We start from the raw sequence: 3,869 nt of genomic DNA on the forward strand, positions 1-3,869 counted from the left end.
GAGCAGAAGCAGGCAGGTGGCGGGCGCCTCCATGACCCGGACGGAGCTGAGCGCCAGGCCGCCGCCACCGCGCCCCGCCTCCAGGAGCCTCCCGCCACTACGCAGCTGCTGATTGGCTCCCGGCTGGCGCCACAAGATGGCGGCGCCCAGCTGGGAAGGACCCCGTCTCCCTGGCAACTGGGCGGGGCCCAGCTTAAAAGGCCCCCCGTCTCCACGGCAACCGGGCTGTCCTAAGGGCGCCTGACTGCAAACCTCCCTGTCTCCAGGGTAACCGGGCTGCCCCCTAGGCGCCTGACTGGAAACCTCAGAATTCTGTGTGTGCTGCTTCTCGCACGGCTTTGTTCCTGATCATCACACTTCGCTTTATTCCTGCAACAACAGCCCTTGCTTAATTAACTCCCTGCTCTCTGGCATTTTTGCTCCATGATATTAAAAAAATTTAGCTTAGACTAAATCAAACTTTGTGCTTGCTCCCAGGGGAAGCTAAAATTGGTGAACCCAACCTGGGGATGTGGCTCAGACAGAGGTAGAGCACTTACCTGGCATAGGAAGCCCTGGGTTCCATCCCCAGCACAGATTTAAAGAAAAGAAAAGAAAAAAAAAAAAAAAAGAACTTATGCAGAAACCAAGATTGTCTTAAAATTGTCTCAAAGTATCTCCCCACAATGTTTAGAAATTACTAAGGGGTCAGGTGGGAATAGTAAGTTTACACTCACCTGAAGGATCCTGGCTGGCACCACCTGAAGGATCCTGGCTGGCACCACCGTGATTCAAGGTTGACATCACTCCAGGCATCAGATGTGGTGACGCTTTGTTCCTAATGATATGATTCATTCAGAGAAGGACATGAAGCCAGGCGTGGTGGTGCACACCTGTAATCTCAGCAACTAGGGAGGCTGTGGCAGGAGGATCGTCAAGTTGGAGGCCAGCCTCAGCAACTGAGGAAGGCCCTGTTTTAAACTTAAAAAAAAAATGTGGGGGGGGATGTAGCTTAGTGGTAAAATGACCCATACCAAAGAGAGAGAGAAAGGTACGTCACTTCTGATAAGCCATAACTGAGAGAGAGTCCCCAAAATAAAAGAATTAATCTCTTTTCATTGTTATTCCTTGTAGATTGCCTGAACACCCTTTTTTAATGAGAAAGAGGTACAGCAAGGGTTGTTTTCCTCCACTGTGTCTGGGGTGTTCTAAGTACTCAGTAAAAGTAGAGAAGATCAAGTCCGTATAACTCCTAGTCTGCACATTAGTGTGTCATTGAAACCCCACATTTCCCCCCCTGTTATGGAAAGTTAGTGCTCACTGGCACTAAAACAAAATCAAATACTAAGCCCATCCATGGCCTATAGAAAAATGTCCACAACAATACTTCGTACCCCAAATGCATATTCTAATCTACTGTAATCAAAGCTCTTTGGGTAGCAAGTAACAGAAACCCAACTTAAATTAGGCATAGAAATATGTAGTATAAACTGGTATTATAAAAATTGAAAAAAAAAATGGATTAAACAAGAGGAATGTTTCTTTATCATGCAAAATCTTAGGAACCTTCAACATTTTTTTAGAGTCTTGCTAAATTGTGGAGGACGGCCTCAAACTTGAGATCCTCCTGCCTCAGCCTCCCAAACTGCTGGAGGTATATGTATGCATAAGTCACCACACCCAGCTGGATCTGTTTTCGTGTTTTTGGTACCAAGAATTGAACCCAGGGTTCTGAACCACTGAGCCACATCCCCAGCCCTTTTGATGTTTTATTTAGAGACAGGGTCTTGCTGAGTTGCTGAGGGCCTCACTAAGTTGCTGAGGCTGGCTTTGAACTTGCGAACTTTCTGTCGTCTCCCCCCCTGGTACTCTCTAAGGCCCAGTTTCCTTCTTTCCACCCCCTTCTCTTGCCTCTCCCAGAGGCTTGGATCACCACCGATCCCAAGGAGGCTGCCAGAATAATGATCAGTCCAATTCTTTTCAACCTCCAGAATCCAAATCAGAGAGTCAATGTGTAGCAGTTCAGCCCAAAATTGTCCTCCTCCAAAACCCACATTGCACCGTAACCTGAAAACTTATTCTATTCTGGCAGACTAGATATTGCTCTCTCATGGATAAACAGGGGCAAGTAGAAAGTACTTTCTTGTATTTATTTCTTTATTTTTCTTTATTTTTAATGTGGTGCTGAGGATCGAACCCAGTGCCTCAACACATGCTAATCCAGCGCTTTGCCACCGATCAACCAGGTGAAAGACTTCTTAACAAGTTTGGAACCCCAGCTCTGCATCTCTAGGCAAACTAAAAAGTTTCTTCTCAGCAAAAGAAACAATCTGTGAGGTGAATAGAGAGCCCACATCCTGGGAGTAAATCTTTACCCCTCACACATCAGATAGAGCACTAATCTCTAGGGTATATAAAGAACTCAAAAAGTTAAACCCACCCCCACACACACACACAAAATAAGCCAATCAACAAATGGGCTAAGAACCTGAGCAAACACTTCTCAGAAGAGGACATACAATCAATCAACAAACATATGAAAAAATGTTCATCATCTCTAGCAATTAGAGAAATGCAAATCAAAACCACTATAAGATTTCATCTCACTCCAGTCAGAATGGCAGCTATTATGAAGACAAACCACAATAAGTGCTGGCGAGGACGTGGGGGAAAAAGGCACACTCCTACATGGCTGGTGGGATTGCAAATTGGTGCAGCCAATATGAAAAGCAGTATGGAGAATCCTTGGAAATCTGGGAATGGAACCACCATTTGACCCAGCTATCCTTCTCTTTGCTCTATACCCAAAGGACTTAAAAACAGCACACTACAGGGACACAGCCACATCAGTGTTTATAGCAGCACAATTCACAACAGCTAAACTGTGGAGCCAACCTAGATGCCCTTCAGAGGATGAATGGATTAAAAAATGTGGCATGTGTACACAATGGAATTTTACTCAACACTAAAAGAGAATAAAATCATGGCATTTGCAGGTAAATGGATGGCGTTGGAGAAGATAATGCGAAGTGGAGTTAGCCAATCTAAAAAAATAAAATGCAGAATGTTTTCTCTGATATAAGGTGACTGACCCATAATGGGGTAAGGAGGGGGAGCATGGGATGAATAGACGAACTCTAGATAAGGCAGAGGAGAGAAAGGAGAAGGGAGGGGGCAGGGGGTTATTAATGACGGTGGAATGTGATGATCATTATTATCCAAAGTCCAGATAGGAAGACATGCATTGGTGTAAGCATACTTTATATACAGAGATATGAAAAAGTGTGTTCTATATGTTTAATAAGAATTATAATGCACTGCATTTTTATGTATTTTTAAAATGAAATCATGTATTTTATTATTTTTTAAAAGTATTTTTTAGTTGTCAATGGGCCTTTATTTTATTTATATTTATGTGGTGCTGAGAATGGAACCCAGTGTCTCACACATGCTAGGCAAGCACTCTACCACTGACCTCCAGCCCCTAAATTATGAATTTTTTAAAAAATAAAATTTATTTAAATTAAATATTATTTAAAAAAAAAAAACATTTGGAAGCTCATCTCTAGGCCCACTGGCCCCGCCCTCAGCCAGGCCCCGCCCTCAACGTCAGACCCCCAAGCCCTGCAAAAAAACAAGTTTGGAAGCCCAGCTCTGCATCTCTAGGCCCGCTAGCCCCGCCCCAGGCCCCGCCCACAGCCAGGCCCCGACCGTGCCCAATGCGCAAGCTCAGACCTCGCCACCCTGCCCAATGCGCATGCTCAGACCCTCCCCCTGCCCACCGCGCAAGCTCAGACCCCGCCCCAGGCAACTAACCCAACCCCGCCCCTTGGACGGCCTTCACCGCCGACCCGGAAGCAGAAGGCCCACGGGGTCAAAGACAGAGCCAT

General features: G+C 45.5%; 1 long non-coding RNA gene across 1 annotated transcript; it reads right to left on the minus strand.

The window, feature by feature from the left end:
• Positions 1–6: 6 nt before the first annotated feature.
• On the minus strand, positions 7–3,869 carry LOC125611437. Its single transcript, XR_007341622.1, has 4 exons — positions 3,831–3,869; positions 741–817; positions 540–554; positions 7–369 (listed from the first exon to the last, which is right to left on the minus strand). It is a non-coding gene; the product is annotated as an uncharacterized LOC125611437 (long non-coding RNA).

This window comes from Marmota marmota, unplaced genomic scaffold (assembly GCF_001458135.2).
Source record: "Marmota marmota marmota unplaced genomic scaffold, marMar, whole genome shotgun sequence".
In the NCBI taxonomy this organism is placed as follows: Eukaryota; Metazoa; Chordata; class Mammalia; order Rodentia; family Sciuridae; genus Marmota; species Marmota marmota.